Genomic DNA, 19,047 nt, shown 5'->3' with positions numbered 1-19,047 from the left:
GTCTTTTTGTTAGTCACACCTTGGGGGAGGGATCTTACTGGTTGATGGGGAATCCTTAGCGGCCCTAACTTATTTGATGAACCTTTAAAAGGCTTTATAGTGAACCCATCGACCTTCCTTGGTAGTGGGTTAAGAGGCTCATGACCTCAGGAGAAAGGGTAAATCATGGCTCATGGTGAAAGTGTACAACCTCTGTAGAGTATAAAACTGGTATATCAATCGTGCTCACGGTCATGAGCGGCCTTGAAACTTTTATAGAATAGATGATCATTAATGGTTAATTGTTTATGCTATTCATTATTCATGTTTACCTGATTATGTATTTATGTGGGCTTGTGAATAAACTTGTTGCTACTCAATTGCTAAAATTATGACTCACTAAAAGCTAACTGTAGTAAACCAGTGTCATTCTTTTGAGCCACATGAACCCCATGTTATGTTTGCTGAGTACGACATGTACTTATGCTTGTTTTACTTTTTAAATCTTTAGAAAAATTCTGGATGGGTACCAGATTGCTAGAGTTTGGAGGAATTAGGCTTATGATCAACTAGTCAGTTGTCCCTATGGAGTTGGAGTCTTCACCTAAAGATCGGAGTTGTCTTGCTACTGTTTGCTGTCTATGGTTGTATCCTTTATACTAAATACGTTATATATTGAGCATTGTCTTTTGATGTTACCCTTATTTGTAGCTATATGTGAGATTTGACTTCCTAGGCTCATATATGGTGTGAATCTGGTTTTGTTCTTAAAACCGGGTGCTACAATAAACCCTGCACAAATCATAGATTCTCCAAAACTCATGGAATTTATTAGTTTAAACCCCTTGACCTTTGTTGGTGATCTCAATTGTGCCCTTATGCATGTTTTATTGATGGTTTATAATGATTGTTAACTACCATCAACAAACTCCCCCAAGCTTAACCTTTGCTAGTCCCTTAGTGTCAGGGACCAATACTAGGGTACCCGAAGAGGAGGGGCTAATGGTCGTTATACGTTAATCCATCTAGGCAATCAAAGGTGCGACTATAGCTCCAACTAACACCGAGGCCATGGGCTCTGCCATGTCAAACCCCAAGGTCATGCAATCTGCCTCCCTTGATCTCTGGGGATGGGCTCTGCCTTGTCCAACACTGAGGCCATGGGCTCCATCTTGCTCGACCCCTGAGGGCAGGCTCCACCTCGCCCAATGTCTGAGGGCTGGCTCTGCCTCGCTCAATGTTTGGGGGTGGGATCCACCTCGCTCGACATCTGAGGGCGATCTCTGCCTCACCTGACATATGAGGGCAGACTCTACCTCGCTCGATCCCTCAGGCATGGCTCCTAATGGAAGCTCACGCCGCCACCAACCACAATAGGAAAGTACAACCCAAGGTCAAACTTCTGGCATCATGTAGGGAGTGGACATGTCTCAACACAACCTATCCCCATGACATGTCTTTCCAAGGAACTCACATTGCCCATAGTGATGGACATGTGGTCACTATGGTGCCTACTCCTTGTACAACCGCTGATCAGCACACTGGTTCATCGGGCCACCCATCGAGACAGATTAGGATGTCATGACCCGCTGACAATGCCAGGGCATGGCATCATCGGTGGATAGGTGCCCTGCGTGGAGCAGTCCCTGTCACCACCTACCGTGTTAGTGGGGCCCACACAAAGGAAAGGAAAGGCCTAGTGACTCTGAAGGTGTTCCTCTCCCTCTCGTTCTCCTTTTTTTCTCCCATTATAACCCATGCTTTCCCTTGGCCTATAAAAGGGAAAGCAGGGCATCCCATTAAGGGGCATCACACTGCATCACATAAAAAACCACAAGCATGGAACCTCAAACACATAGCTAAGTAGCGACCATGCTCATGGCACCCATTTGTTCTTTTCATTAGAGACTTGGGACTTGTCCCTCTCTCACCCATTTGTAACCCCTACTATGAACTTTTCAGTGTGAGTAACACAAGCACTAGTAATGAACTGGATGTAGGGACATTCTACTCGAACTAGTATAAACCTCATGTCCTCTTAGCACACCATTTGGGTCAGACACAAAATATTAGAAATTTACTCATTGGTGTTTACTCAAAACACCGATAGTTGGCGCGCTAGGTAGGGGCCTTTGTGCATCTCGACATCAACACCAGGCCTTGGATGGCTAGTCATGACATCACCTAGGTCTTGAGTGCGCACATGCATTTTGGGGACCTAGACTTCATCATCACGATAGAGGGAGAGCTGGCATGGGCACCTGTCATCATTCAACGTCCTCACTCCATCGGCCTCGACACAATCGCTGAGGCGCTTGTGGTGCTATGGCTGCATGCACTAGAGGCCCATGCCTCTAGGAGTAGCTAGCTACTTGGCTTCGACTACAGAAGGTTAGAGCCCCAGCTTGGTGCCTTCTTGGGACCCTGACCATCCCTAGAGGACCTGCGTCACCTCACCTTCTCGTTCGCCAACGTCATGGCATGGCTTGCTAGAGGGAAGCCGCTCTATCTAGCATACCTCATCCAGAGCACCCTAACAGCGCTCCTGTTTGATCTCCACAACGCCGCAGAGATGGTTGGCCACCCTATGGCACAACATGCGCCTTTAGCCCCCACAAAGGATGGGTTCATGGGGATGACCAAATATGTCGTAGAGTCTTTTCACGACCTCCTCGTGGGAGAACTAGAGTCACCCTCTAGCTCTAACTCTAGTAGGGGGAGTCATCACCCCTCTTGTGAGTGTTTTGTGGCAAGTACCCCTGAGGGACACGTCAAAAGCATACAAGAAGAGGAGGCTACCCCGATGAATGACCTTGACGACGAGATCGAGGGGGGACAGGGGCCCCATCCTGCCTGTGGGTGGACCAGTTGAAGGCCTGGCACCTAGAGCTCAAGGAAGCATGACTCTAGCTCGAGCAGAAATGTGCGAAGCTCGATCAGGAGATCGAGCACCATGGAGACGGTGGGCGCGCATGTGCCATGGCCCATGACGTGAACCAGAGGATCATTGCGAATGATGAAGCCCTTCCACACTTCACCTAAGCGAGCCAAAACATCATTGCTGTGGTAGCCTTACTCCATGGGCTTCTAGGGGTCATGACTCCCGATGAGCGTAGGGCCCATAATGAGATTCGCATGCTACTCGAGCGTGTGGCTGCACAGTAGGCTGAGAGCTCACTGTCTCAGTGACATGAGCTCGATGCCAGCCAGTGCACACCCTTAGAGCAACCTAACAAGGATGCATCAGTCCACTAGGCACCGTAGGGTGGTAGGCCACGCATCATGGTTCTAGTGCATGAGCGTCTTGGCCACAACTGTGATGTGTGCGACACCCTCGACGCCTGTAGGCGTACCCACGGTGATGTGGGGGAGGGGGCTCGTTATGGCTACCACCCTCGATGGGGTGGGTGCCATGATAGCAGCGAGGACCGAAGCCTGAGCCCTAGCTTGCCAGGACCTCAGGCCTTCGGCCGATACATCCTCAATGCCACCTTCCCGCTAAGGTACCGACCACCATCCAACATCTCAAAATACTCTAGGGAAACGAATCCTAGACTATGGCTCGAGGATTATCGGCTTGCCTGCCAAGCTGGTGGGGTGGATAATGATGATTTCATTATTCACAACCTTCCATTGTTCCTGGCCAATTTGGCATGAACATGGTTGGAACACCTTCCATCCAATAGAATCCAAAGTTGGGCGGACCTAAAAGAGATCTTTATGGGAAACTTCTAGGGCACGCACAAGCATCCTAGGAACCCCTAGGATCTCAAAAACTATCGATAGAAGGCTAGAGAGACCCTCCATGGGTACATCCGGCGCTTCTCATGGTAGTGCAATGAGCTACCTAACATCGCCGATGCCGATGTTATAGGAGCTTTCCTGTCTAGGACCACCTGTGAGTCCCAAGTTCATAAGCTAGGACGCAAGGGCCCACAAACCACCAAGGAGCTCCTCGACATCGCCACTAGCCACGCCTTGGGTGAGGAAGTGGTCGAAGCAATCTTTGACTGCCTCAATGGCAAGGCAAAGCGAAACGAGGTTTCCACGGAGGGCACCTCCAACCATCCCATCAAAAAGAAGAACAAGCAATGGCATGAGGGCTCGCTCGTGGCCGCCACTAATCACAAAGGGGGTTAGAAGCCCACAAAGGGTACTCTAAACCACTTTGAGAAGCTACTCGAGGGGCCATGTTTGAACCATGCATTCCCCATCAAGCATCTGTACAAGGACTACAACCTCATGAAGTGGTTCTTGTCTAGAGGCTCCAACAAGGGGGAGCACGAGAAGGACCCTGACCCAACCATGGATGATGCCGAGGGGAAGGACGGTGGCTTTCTAACACCGGATGGTTGCCTCATGATCTTTGGGGGGTTGGCAGCCTTTGACTCCAAGCGCTATCAGAAGCTCGTGCGCCGCGAGGTCTATACGGCCGAGCCGGCCACGCCTACTTTCCTCTGGTGGTCAGAGTCCACCATAACCTTTGATCAGACCGACCACCCGGAGAGCATCCCACAGCTAGGGAGATATCCGCTCATGGTCGACCTGATCATTAGCATGAAGTGGCTCTTTGAGGTACTGATGGATGGAGACAGTGGCCTCAACATCATGTATGCTGAGATCCTCAACACCATGGGCATCGACCGATCATGCGTCCAGCCGACCGGATCACCTTTCCATGGCATCATACCTAGAAAGCAGGCCATGCCATATGGGTAGATTGATCTGCCCATCACCTTTGGGGATCCATCCAATTATAGGATGGAGACCCTCACCTTTGAGGTGGTGGGGTTCCATGGAACCTACCATGCCATCCTAGGACGTTCATGCTACACGAAGTTCATGGCTGTCCCATACTACACCTACCTAAAGCTAAAGATGCTAGGCCTAGGCGGGGTCATCACCATCGGCACCTCCTTCCAGCATGCCTATGAGTGTGAGGTCGAGTGCTGTGATCATGCCATGATAATCATCGCCTCCAAGGAGCTTGCGACCATCAGGAAGGAGGTTGCCAAAGAAGCACCCAACCCCAAGCGGTCGATCGGGTCTTTTAAGCCGGTGGAGGGCGCTAAGGAGGTCCTCATAGACCCTAGCGGCTCCAAGAGCAAGGTGGTGTGCATTGGCACTATGCTTTCCTCCGAATAGAAAATCACGCTCATCGACTTCCTCTGCACCAACAAAGACATCTTTGCATGGAAACCCTTGGACATGCCAGGCATTTTGAGGGAAGTCGCTGAGCATACCTTGAAGATTAGGCTAGGCTCCAAGCTGGTGAAACAACGCCTATGTTGCTTCAATGAGGGAAAGCGCAGGGCCATCGGCGAGGGTGTCGCAAAGCTTTTGGTGGCCAGGTTCATCAAGGAAGTGTACCACCCCGAGTGGTTAGCAAATCCTGTTCTTGTATGAAAAAAAGAGTGGGAAATGGAGGATGTGTGTTGACTATATGGGTCTCAACAAAGCGTGCCCAAAGGATCCATTCCCTTTGCCATGCATAGACCAAATAGTCGACTCCACCTCAGGGTGCAAAACCCTTTGCTTCTTTGATGCATACTCCAGGTACCATCAGATCATGATGAAAGAGTCCAACCAACTCATGATGTCTTTCATCACCCCATTTGAATTGTTCTGCTATGTCACAATGCTATTTGGTCTGAAGAACACTAGGGCTACATACCAATGTTGTATGCTCAAGTGTTTTAGCGACATTGTTGGGTGAACCATTGAGGCCTACATAGATGACATCATGGTCAAGTCCAAATGGGCTGACTAGGTCATAGCCGACCTTGAGCAAACCTTCGCCAAACTTTGAGCAAACGACATTAAGCTCAACCCCAAGAAGTGCATTTTTGGGGTCTCGAGGGGTATGCTGCTAGGTTTTATCGACTCCGACCATGGCATCGAGGCAAACCCAAGGAAGATCTCGGCCATCACAAGGATGGGCCCAATTCAGACCATAAAGGGGATACAATGAGTTACAAGGTGCCTTGCCGCACTCAGCCACCTTATCTCACGCATCGACGAATGAGGTCTCCCCCTTTATCGGCTTCTAAAGAAGGCCGACCACTTCAAATGGACGCTCGAGGCCTAGGAGGCGCTTGACATGGTCAAGCAACTCCTGACAAGGGCCCTAATCTTGGTCCCTCTGACCAACGAAGAACTGCTTCTGCTCTACATTATGGCCACCACGCAAGTGGCCAGTGCTGCCCTGGTAGTGGAACAAGAGGAAGAGGGCTACGCCCTCAAAGTATAATGTCCCATGTACTTTATTAGCGAGGTCTTGTCCAATTCCAAGACCTGCTACCCCCAAATCTAGAAGCTCTTATACGCCATCCTCGTCACCAAGAGGAAGCTGCACCACTACTTTGAGTCACATCCACTGACAGTCGTGATGTCTTTTCCCCTCAGTGAGATCATCCAAAACCAGGATGCCATAGGAAGAATGGCAAAGTGGGCGCTCAAGCCGATGGGTTAGGGCATTTCGTATGCCTCCCGAATGGCCATCAAGTCCCAGGTGCTAGTTGATTTCATTGCGGAGTGGACTAAGGTCCAAATGCCACCAATAGTCATCGACCAAGAGTACTGGACGATGTACTTCGATGGATCACTGATGAAGAAAGGCACCAGCGTAGGGCTAGTCTTTGATTCACCTCTTGGAGTATGCATAAGGTACATGGTTCGCATCCATTTCCCCTCCTCCAACAATGTGGTCAAATATAAAGCGCTCATCAATGGTCTACACATTGCTATCGAGCTCGACATCCGATGCCTCAACAGTTGGGGCGACTCTTAGCTGGTCATCGACGAAGTCATGAAGGAGTCAAGCTACCACAATGCCAAGATGGCTACGTACTACCAAGAAGTCCACCAACTAGAGGAAAAGTTCAATGGCCTTGAGCTCAACCACATCCCAAGGCATCTCAATGAGGTGGCCAACACGCTGGCAAAAGCAGCGTTCGACCAAGAGCTGGTGCTAATAGACATTTTCACTAGTGATCAACACCAGCCCTCAGTCCGTAATGGGAGCCAAAACAAGCCGATGGCAGACCGCCTGCCCTAGGCTTGGGAGCTAACCTACTGTTGGCTCCATCTGACCCTAAAGTCATGGAGCTCAATGAGGATCCAGCGATAGAGCTCGACCCTCTGGTCGACTAGAGGGCACCTTACCTTGACTACCTCCTCTATGAGGCACTGCTGATGGACAAGATAGAGTCTTGGTGGCTCGCATGTTGTGCCAAGTCCTTTGTCCTTGTTGAGGGTGAACTCTACTAGCGAAGCCACATCGGGATCCTACAGCGCTGCATCCCCACCGAATAGGGGAAGCGGTTGCTTAGCGATATCCATGGTGGGGTTTGTGGTCATCATGCCACACCCATAACCCTAGTTAGAAACATGTTTCGATAGGGCTTCTACTGGCCAACATTGGTGGCCGACGCTGAGCATAACGTGCGCACGTATGAAGGGTGTCAGTACTATGCTTGGTAGACCCACCTACTGGCCCAATCACTCTAGACAATCCCCATCACATGGCCGTTCATGGTATGGGGGTTCGATCTGGTTGGACCTCTCAAAAGAGTGTCCGGGGGCTATAACCACTTGCTTGTCACCATAAACAAGTTTACAAAGTGGATAGAGGCTCAGTCGATCTCCGCGATCAAGTCTAAGCAAGTCGTGCTATTTTTCATCGACATCGTCCATCTCTTTGGGGTCCCAAACTCCATCATCATGGACAATGGCACATAGTTTACTGGAAAGAAGTTCCTCCGATTCTATGATGAATACCACATCTGTGTTGATTGGGCCACCATAGCACACCCCCACACGAATGGGCAGGTCGAGCACACGAACGACATGGTCCTACAAGGCCTCAAGCCTAGGATCTTCAACCGGTTGAACAAATTTGGTGCATGATGGGTTATAGAGCTTCCTGCAGTGCTCTGAAGCCTAAGGGCGACCCCAGCTAGGCCACTAGCTACACACCATTCTTCATGGTCTATGGTTCTGAGGCTATTCTCCCGATCGACCTTGACTATGGAGCGTCGAGGGTCAGGGCATATGATGAACATGGAGCCAAGGCATCCCTCGAGGATGCCATGCATCATCTAGATGAAGTGCATGATGTCGCCCTCCTCTACTCAGCTAAGTACCAATAGGTGTTGCACTGGTATCATGGCCATCAAGTGCGGGGTCGGGCCTTCAATGTTGGAGACCTGGTGCTTCACCTCATTGAGAGCAACAAAGACCGCCATAAGATCTCTCCACCATGGGAGGGACCGTATGTTGTCGCGAAGGTACTCCAACTAGGTGCCTAAAAGCTCAAAACCATTGATGGTGAGGTCTTCGTCAATGCCTAGAACATCGAACAGCTATGTTGCTTTTACCCTTAATAAACGCACACTTTCTCTTATCAGTTTCACTATCGAACTCCCCAATCTTTAGTGACACCCGACCCTAGCAACAACAAGGGGATTGGGCCTCACTTGAGGGCTAATAAGAGCATACCTATCTGGTAGACATTCTCTATGACCAGCCCTCTCCCACGTTAACACCCAGAAGCGAGATTTGCGGAAACAAACCCTGAGTATAACTGGTCAGACTACGTGAAACCTACGCCCTCGACGGCTATGGTGCCTTTGCTCACCAGCATGATTAGAGTTTTTCTCCGCACCCTGGGCTTTTTGGCCTTAGCTATGGCAAGAGTTGGTGCGCGTCTAATAGTATATCCACCTGGTAAATGTTTCTTTATGTCCAACCACCTCTCACGTTAAGACCTAGGAGCTAGTGTTGCGGGAACAAACTCTGAGTATAACTAGTCGAACTACGAGAAACCTACACCCCAGCGGCTACGACGCCTTTACTCATCAGCGTGATCAGAGTCCGTTCACCCACACCCCAAGCTTAATGGCCTTGACAACAGAAAAGGTCAAAATGTACTAACCCTTTTATATGAAAAGGGGAGAAGGGCTAAAATACTATTTGGCCATAACGAAATTTAAGAGCTTGTCCATTTATTACAAGTTCGCCGCCTGGCTTATCGGCCTAACTAAATTCTTGCATAGGATGTTATCATCCTCTATCTCCATACATAAGTTCTGTCCCAGTGGGGCAATACAAGCCGACCCGATGGCTTAGCCGCTACCGAGGGAAGGGTAGGGAGTAGTAGGATGCCCCACGTGGGTTATGCTGACCATGTCATGAACAATAGACCTAGATTCCACTTGAACATATCTTGTAAGAACTCTCTGGACCTATCACTCATGCCATCGAGGTAAGCCCTGTGCCAGCGGGCCACCCAAGTCAATCAAACGATTTGGGCCACTGCCGAGAGATGGGTTACCCTTACTTTAACACACATTTATTTCACTATCGAGCCCTTGACCCCAGCAATGGCAAGGGGTCAGGCATCGCTCGGGGGCTAGCAAGAATATCTATTCGCTAGACATTCTTTATGCCCGACCCCTTCTCGTATTAAAAAACTAGAAGCAAGGTGTGTGGAAACAAACTCTAAGAAAAACTGGTCAAACCGCTAGAAACCTATGCCCCAGCGGCTACGACGTTCCTGCTCACTAGCGTGATCAGAGTTTTTGTCCCCGCATCCTGAGCTTTAGCCTCCACCTTCCCTAGAAGTATTTGGAGAGGCCCACCTACGGAGTCTCCATCGAGGAGAGGTTGGTAGGTCGCCCGAGGCTGATCGGATGGCTCAGGTCATAGCCAAGATATGGGCAAAGGGCAGTGGGATACCTCATGCAGGTTATGCTGACTCCATCATGAATGATGGACCTAGACCCCACATGGACATATCTGGTAAGAGCTCCCTAAACCCGTCACTCAAGCTATCGAGGTAACTTTACCAACCCCCACTTTTCTTTTCCAATGCATGAACATTCATTCATACATTCATCCATTCATCATACATTCATCCCATACATCCAAGCATTGCATATGCAATTGCTACATCACAACGATTCGCGTCGCATCACAAAGCGGTAGTCGTCTCATTCGACATGAGCGGCAACTGACCGCGGTTCGAAGACTGGCCCGCAAAGGGCTTGAGGCTACCTTGCGTCAAATAGAGCCAGGGAGAAAAACTTAGATGAGCCCCAGTGGCCTTGCTCAACCCCGCTCAGAAGCAGACAGGGACATCTAGACCTTTCTCGTTCGATCCTAACCTTGAGCCATGCCCATAGAATCTCCATCGAGGAGAGGTCACCGGGCCACCTAAGTTGCTCCGAAGCGATATAGGCATCTACTGGGAGGCAGGTTAAGGAGTTGTGGAATGCCACATGAGGGCTATGCCGACCCCGTCAGTGGATGATGGACCCAGATTCCACTCGGATGTGCCCATTAGTGAGCTCGCCGAGCACGACACTTGAGCCATCGAGCAAGTGTCGTTAGCTTAGCCCCTCTAGTTGCGAAAACCAAGGATGGGGTGACACATGAAATCTAGCGGACCTCTAACAACCCCCACGGGGCTTAGGGGCTCGAGCTTCCTGACCCAAAATTGGGAGACCGGTGTTCGAAGGCTAGCCCACAAAGAGCCCAAGGCCGCCTCGTGTCAAACAAAGCTAAGGGAGAAAACACAGAGGATCCCCAGCGGCCTTCGCTCGACCCGCTTGGAAGCGGACAGGGTCATCTCAATCTTCTCATTTGATCCTAACCTTGAGCCAAGCCTATAGAATCCCCACTGAGGGGAGGCTATTGGGTCACTAGAGCCACTCTCTGGAATGGCTTGGGCATCTGCTGGGAGGCGGGTTAAGGAGCAGTAGAATGCCACATGAGGGCTATGCCGACCCCATCACAAACGATGGATCTGGATTCCACTCAAACAGGCCCGTTAGTGAGCTCACCAAGCACGTCACTTGAGCCATCGAGGCAAGTGACGTTAGCTCAAGCCCTCTAGTTGCAGAAACCATAGATGGGGCGACGATCACAAAGATGAGCTGACCCTCGCTACGCATGGGGGCTCGAGGAAAGCTAGACTCGCAAAGAGACCGAATGCACGGTCATAGAACGATGGCTCAGATCCTAAGGAGGGGGTACGCGTGAAAACAAGAGATGTTTTTTCCTACTAATTTTGCTATCCTCTCCTCGATCTTTAGTGACACCTAACCCCAGCAATGGCAAGGGGTTGGATCTCACTCAGAGGCTGATAAGGGTATAAATACACCCTTTCTGAAATAGTCGCTGCGCCCAACACCCTTCCTCACATTAAACCTAGCGGCAAGGTCTATGGGAATGAACACTGAGTAAAATTGGTCAGACTGCGAGAGACCTATGCCTCGATGGCTGTGACATCTTTGGTCACTAGCATGATCAGAGTTTCCATCCTATACCTCGAGCTCTACGGTCTTAACAAATGAAAGGGTTAGAATGCATTAACCCCTTTACACACATAAAAGGGGAGTAAGAACAAATTTGACCAAATGAAACAAAATGATAAGTTTGCTTAGATAGTACAGAGGGGTCGGAGCTTGTCCACTTGTTACATGAATGATTGCCCAACCTATCTAACTAAATAACCCCTCTGGGGGAGAACTATGCTCTCTATTCTATCTGCAGGTCCTACGAAAGGGGAGCCACCGCCGTCTCCATCTCCTCTAGCTCATGGGCTTCATAGCCAAGCGTGAAGCCATGGCTCATAGCCTCTAGGTCGATGTTGTCCCCATAATGAGAATGAGCAATCATGAAGGATTGGTTCACCCCAGCACAAAGAGCATTCCTCTCGAGCTGGCGCACTTGAGCCATGATCTCAATGGCATGGGTCATGAGCGAGCTGGTACCCTCTGATCGCACCTCCTCAAGGTCATCGCAGACCATGCCGAGGGTAGTGCTTAGGATACCAAGCTCGTTGCTCTCTGCCTGAAGATTCCTCCATGGCTCGGTGAGGTCCATAGCTAGCCTAGTGGAGATGCTCTTAGCCTCTAGCTTTATGGTCATTGCATTTCTGAGCTTGGCCTAGAGGGAGCCGACCTTCTGCTATGTGTCATCGTGCTCTTGGTAGGCCTAGTCACACTCTTAGAAGGCCTAGTCACATTCCTTGTGAGCCATGCCACACTCCAAGCAGAGCCTCTCCATGGTCTAGAGTAGCTCATCCTGCTCCTTACATAGCCAGGCGACCGCCTTGGCATCTAGGTTCACCCCCTTCGCTAGGGTCACGAGTTTCTCCTTGGCCCCTAGCTTCAACTCCCTTTCCCGCTCAACCTTGGCTAGAAGGTCGAGGATCGACTAGTGGGTCTTTGTGTCCTTCTAGAGCAGCTTGTCCCACTCCTTCCTAACCTTGGTGGTCTCCTTGTTGTCCCAATGTGATCTCACCGATAGGGCCTCGAACGCCCTCTCAGCCTTGTTAGCATGCCGATGGGCCTCAGCCACCCACAACCGAAGACTACCTACCTCCTTGGAGAGAGGAGTCAGCTCGACCACCCTCTACTAGGTGGCAACAAGCTGAGCAGTCACCTCCCCACATAGCCACACCTCCTTGACGAGGCGGTCCTAGGTTTCCTTCTGATCACAAAGGAACTGAGACTTTGCCCAACTGTGAGCTATGAGGGACTGCAGGAAGATGATGGTTAGGATACAAAAAAGCACATAGAGAAAAAAGGGTGAGAAGGAGGGTCAAGCGAATACTCGGCTGGAGGGAATGACAACATCGCGCAAGGCACCTCAGGCGTGCTCTAGGGCTTCGAGCATGGACACGACCCCCACGTCAAGGCTCTCCCCTCCATGCTCTCTGTGGCATTATCGAGAGTGAAGAGCATCAATGTTAGATCCCCTAGACTCACCCACCAAAGCAGGGGCTCACTCTGTGTAGGCAAGTTACTCCCCACAGATGTTAGGGCTAGGGATGTCTCCCCACTGGCTCCAAGCGCTGCCAAGCCCTCTTACCATGATGCTCCCATCGGGATGCCCCCTTCGGTGATGGAAGGGGTTAGCGGTACTAGCACTGACCTCTCTCCTAGCACCACGATGTTCGGGGACCCCTTGGCCATGTCCCTATCTATCCAGCCCATGCCAGACTCCATCACCTGGGCTATCAATGACGTGGGTCACACCGGTACCTTAGGCGCCACCATGACAGCACCCAGCTGTAACCCACTTGTCATAGCCACCACCACCTCCACCTATGTTGGTGGGGTCATGACTAGCTATGTTGCACCCACTATGGTCGGCACCATGAGCATGGTCAGTAGCCCTATCTACCCTATTGTTTGCAGTGGTGTCACCACCATCACTAGCTACTCGATGACCTCCGAAGGTGCCCCATGGCCCCCCACGTCTGCCCGTTCCACCAAGGGCATGGGCGCTGTCACAGAACCGACCAATTTATAAGAGCACAAGTACAAAAACAATCACCAAAACGATCAAATTCTCGAACTTGAGCCCATATAAACCCGGTAGTCAACCGAAATCTCGAAGGATTTCAAACCAACTTGCATACAACCAAGATCACAGTAATTCAACATAACATATCGTATGTTACAACATTTCGCAGACGTTCGCAAATAGATTACATCATCACAGAGTCATCGTTATTACAAAACAAGTTTTATAAACATGCGGAAGCAAATAGTTTAACTCACACACCAAGTTCAAATACACATACTGGTTTGCTGATCACGGCCCGCAAAAGCATTCAGATAAGAGAACGGAGATCATGCCCATGATCTAGTCTTCATCACCCACTGGGTGGAGACAATACTTGCAGAATCCCTGATATAGAAGGTCATCTGCAACAAGAGGGAATAAACCCTGAGTACGGGAATGTACTCAGCTAGACTTACCCATCGAAAACCAAACAAATGACACCAAGGATTATGCATAACTTAATGTAGTGGAGCTGGCGGATACTTTCTTTTTGTAGAAAAGCATAAGTAGTATGATCAACTCTTATCCTGACTAGCAGTGACTTTTTAGTCATTATCCTGTCATCTATATTAGCACCTGTACTAAGCAATCATTTTATTAGGGTGCAAACATTAATAACCATATCAGGTATTCATTGTGGCAACCTTATCATCATCATCCATTTAACCATATAGTTAAATTAATTGAATCTACATTGCCGCTGCTCAGTCAAGTTCTCACTATCCGGGAGAGACGGCGATTCGAATCGATTCCTATCCAGCTGGAGGGGTATTCCTAAACACAAACCCTACTTCCCCCATCAGGGTCGCAAACAAGTCACCTTTGGTACGATTTAGGAGTCACGAGTCCAAACAGATCGACATTCTCAGAGAACCACTCTACCAAGGTTGTTCGGGACTTTAACCCGCCTTGGACTTATGCCAATGGCTCTCCGCACATCCTTACTACCTCCAGAATGTCGCCACTGCTCGCGTCCCTGGCCTGAGTCGAGCTACTAGGATTCGCGGTCGGAACGACTTATCCGGCCAGCTAAGTGTTAGGCTGCGTTCAACATGACATGAGGACATACAACGTATCAGTCCTTAAACGACTCAAACGGAGTCACTATGTCCAAACCTACACAAGACCCCGCCCGGTCTTAATTCATTATTCACATGGTTCTTTTCCACGATAGCAAATATAGCCAACCGTGATCCACCTCATCCCTAAGCTCGCAGGTGACAGGAAATCACCTGACTTCTACCGCACTAAGCATGGCTAAGCATTTAACCTGTCCTGAACTTAAATAGGATTCTAGTGCGATATCTGGACAAGGAAGAATATATAATGCAGCAATTGGTTCCAACCAATTCCTATACGTAATGCATCATCAACAATAAAAGATACTCAATGTATTTGTAAAAACATGGGAGGCATAATATGCTCCGGGGCTTGCCTTTTAGGAACGAGAAAGGCTGGTGGTCAGGGCACTCGGGCAATTCCTCCACGGCGACTGCTTCGTCGGCTTCCTGCACCTCGAGCTCCTCCTCCTAGTTGGCTCCCTCGAACTCCAGCAACGTCACTCCCTCCGGCACACCTATTGCATGATTGTGCAAGATAAATATCATGGATGCACATGAACAAATGTCAGGGGATGCTCGGGGAATGCACATGTTCGCTGTAGTTTGCATATTCCAACTTAAGCCCTATTCAAATCACTTTACTTACCAAGTTTATACAACCTAATGTATAATTGCTCATCTTCAGTTAATGACCTAGCACCTACACCTAAGCATATTCTCAAGTTAGGCTAACCCCTAAACAATCAACGAGAACATTGCACAAGCATACACTCAAGCATTTGTATTTCAACCAAATGGAGACTATGTAGCGGTACAGTAAACTAGCCATAACTGGAGATTTATAAATCCAAATGATATGCAACCAGACAATCTGGAAAGCTTATAAAATTGTCTACAATACATTTTCAGACCTCAAAGCATGATTCAAACTTTTATCAGATCGAATTCATCGATCAACAGAATTCTATCCTCACAAGGCAGAGAATAAGCAAAAACTGCAACCTAACTTTAAACAGCTGTAGTTTCTAAACTACTAGGCCAAATGCCCTCAAATTTTGACAGGAGCTAGATACATAAATTATCTACAACTCTTGTATTCATTACAATCACAGAAAACCAAAATATCATAGGAAACTTTCTAAAGTCCCCAGATCTATCCAGAGGGACATAATGCAAACAATTAATTATTAACTTATGATTTAAATACTTACTTGGATAAAACTAACTTTACTCACATATCACACATATCACAAGAACACCAGAAAGTAGGGTGTCCATCCCCAAAACATTTCTTTTAATACCTTTCTTAATTTATTTAATTAATTAAAGGAAATAGTAAACATATATGAAAACTACCCCATTAAATCTACAAAAATTATAGTAGACACTAAATGCCCTAAGTAGACTACCATAAAAATTTCACACCATTTCAGTAAGTATAACAACCTACACAAAAATGGTAAGGCAGAATAGCTCAAAATGGCATAATTAGGAAACCTTAGTGAAAAGTGTCAAGCAACAGATTTCATATTTTTCCTAGCATCTATAAGGTACCAAGATACTACCTACCAAGTTTTATGGCCATAGGATTCATAGATAATTTACAAAAATTCACACAAGTATCTACCAATGATAAAAGGAAAATCTATAACTCAAAAACTACACATGCAATGTCTTTAAAATTTTAACCAGAGCTTCTACTAAGCAATACTAGTTTACCCACAAAATTTCACAATTTTTGGATCACAGAAACTCAAGATATGATTTAAACAAGTTTGTATGCATTCAAAAAACACTTTTCAAGTTCCTATTTAATTCATCCAAAATCTCTACATAAAGTGCTCAAGACATATTTTTCTTAAATACTAGACCTAACTGTGAGTCAAACAAAATTGGAAGTACTCAATTTGGATCTACCAATTTGGAGTTACAAAATTTACAAAACAACACTAAAACTGCATTTTTGAACTAGCCCTAGGAATGCACAGCCACTGCCGTGTGGGTCCCGGTGTCAGCCGACCCCACCCGTCAGCGAGACAAAAACAGAGGACACGGCTGTGATGGTGCTGAAGACGGCGTAGCTCACTGGCGGCGGCTCTATGGACGACGCGGAGGGTACCTCCGTGCTCGCCATGACCTACCACGTCCAATGACCTACTAACCCTAAGCTCTAGCGGACTCTAGGTACCCCGGCCTCGGAGCGCGGCAGCTCGGCCATGGCGCATGGCAGGGCTCCAGCGAAGTCCGGCTATGTAGGGCGTGGCCAAGCACGGTATGAGCTTCTAGGACTCACGGGGAAGCTAAGGGGAGGAAGAAAAGAGGATGAGAGGGCTCCAGTGGCGGTCGACCACGACGAGCACAACTCCAGCGAAGTTGCGTTCATGGCGGTGGTTTGCAAGCTCTGCGACGGCGAAGCTCTGTGACAGCGATGGCAGAGCGGCGGAGCTCGCTTGCAGTGTGCGGTGGAGGCGAAGAAATGAAAAATGGAGTGATGAGCAGGTCAGGCAGGCGTGCGGGGTGTTCAAGTCATGGCCTGCGACGCCAGAATGGCCGTGGCGCGTGGCCAGCGCGATCAGACGGCCGGCGACGAGTGTCACCCACGCGTCGGACATTTTCTGAAAATGGTCAGCACTGTAGCTCGCCATTCAGTGAAAATGATCAGCTTGACAGCCATGTTTGACAGTGTTTGATTTCTTAAACTGTGATGAATTAGTGCAAGCAATGTACATGAAAGTTGTAGAGAGCTATAGTAGGGCTACAACTTTGATTTAGAAATCAACAGCTAAATCACAACGGATCATGAGTTATGTCAAGCCAAAGTTGGCCCATTCAAACTAAAATTGCATTTAGGACTTTGAAATATTTTCAAGTGTTGAATCAGCTTTCAATTCTGACTTGTGGGTCCTTTTTGAACATGTTGTGCACATTTTCATCACTTGGCTTCTAAACAAAGTTTGTTCCTTATAAAATTTGCTACAACTTTGTTTTAGGTTGCTTAGACATGTAAACATCCTATGCTACACTTTTTAAACAGTCAAATAAAAGGGTTCAGGGGTCAAATTTGGTCAAACCATGACTTGGGAACCTAATTAGTCAAAGTGACCAACATGAACAATGTTCCAAATGACATTCTATGTGTAACTAAATCCCTTACAAGAGTTTTTAGCCACACCATACATTGGTCATACAAGAGTCAAGAAAGGTATGTACTGAAACAATGAAAAACACATAAAATGTTACAACTGTTTCATAGTCATGTTTCACTTATTTCCTAATCTTGTTGCATAGTAATAACTAACTTTGTTTCACTAAGTGAGTGGCACATGTTGCACTTAAGTGTTGCACACTTTACATTTCATAAAAGAAACAACACACATGAAATATACAACATGTTGCAATGTTTCGAAATCATGTTTCATGTGATATAAGTTCACAAAGGGATGCATGATGCTCATGTTCATGAAATGCAGTGCAAATGTGGAAGCTAAACACCTAGGGTGTTACAGCCCTCCCCCCTTATAAAAATCTCATCCCGAGATTTGAAAAGCGTACCATTGTTGATTTAATTCCTTATAACCATCCCTCAAATAATCTTCCCTTTCCCACGTTGCATTGCGTTCACTACCCTGATTGCTCCACATGACTTTGTAGAACTTGACTACCCGACTCCGAGTCACTCCCTCACGAGTGTCAATCACTCAAACTGGCTTTTCTTCAAATGTCAAATCAGATTTTAACTCGATATCCCCTAATGGAACTCTCTCTTCAGGGACGCGAAGACATTTCTTCAATTGGGATACATGAAAGACATTGAAGATAGCACTCATCTCAGGAGGTAATTGAATCTTGTACGCCACTTTACCACTTTGTCCAATGATTTCAAACGGACCAACATATCTTGGCGCAAGCTTTTGCTTCACACCAAAGCGTTGGACACTCTTCATAGGTGAGACTTTCAGATAAACGAAGTCTCCAACCTCAAATTCAATAGGTTTTCTACGTCGATCAGCATAACTTTTCTGCCTAGCTTGAGCTGCGGCCATGTGGGTTTGGATAGTATGGACTTGTTCTTCGGTTTCTTGAACAAAATCAATTTCATAATATCTCCTTTCACTGTCTTCTACCCAGTTCAACGGGGTTCTACACTTCCGGCCATACAAAGCTTCAAACGGTGCCATCTTTATGCTCTCTTGATAACTATTATTGTACGAGAATTCAGCTAGGGGTAACCATTTTTCCCATGAGCCCTTAGCTAAGATGACACATGCTCTCAACATATCTTCTAAGATTTGATTCACTTGTTCAGTTTGCCCATTGGTTTACGGATGATAGGCAGAACTTCTTACGAGCTTAGTCCCTAATAATCCGTGTAAGTGCTCCCAAAAGCGAGTAGTGAACTGTGGTCCTCTATCTGAGACAATAGTACGAGGGATCCCATGAAGTCGGACTATCTGGTTGAAGTACAACTCTACATAGTCGGTTGGACGAAAGTCTATGCGGACCGGAATGAAGTGTGCCGACTTGGTCAGTCGGTCCACAATTACCCAAATTGAGTTAAAATTCCTCTGAGTAGGAGGGAGTCCAACTATAAAATCCATACTTATCTCTTCCCATTTCCAACCTGGAATAGAGGGTGGCTGAAGTAATT

This window comes from Miscanthus floridulus, chromosome 6 (genome assembly GCF_019320115.1).
Source record: "Miscanthus floridulus cultivar M001 chromosome 6, ASM1932011v1, whole genome shotgun sequence".
Classification (NCBI taxonomy): Eukaryota; Viridiplantae; Streptophyta; class Magnoliopsida; order Poales; family Poaceae; genus Miscanthus; species Miscanthus floridulus.
This window is presented reverse-complemented; position numbering follows the sequence as displayed.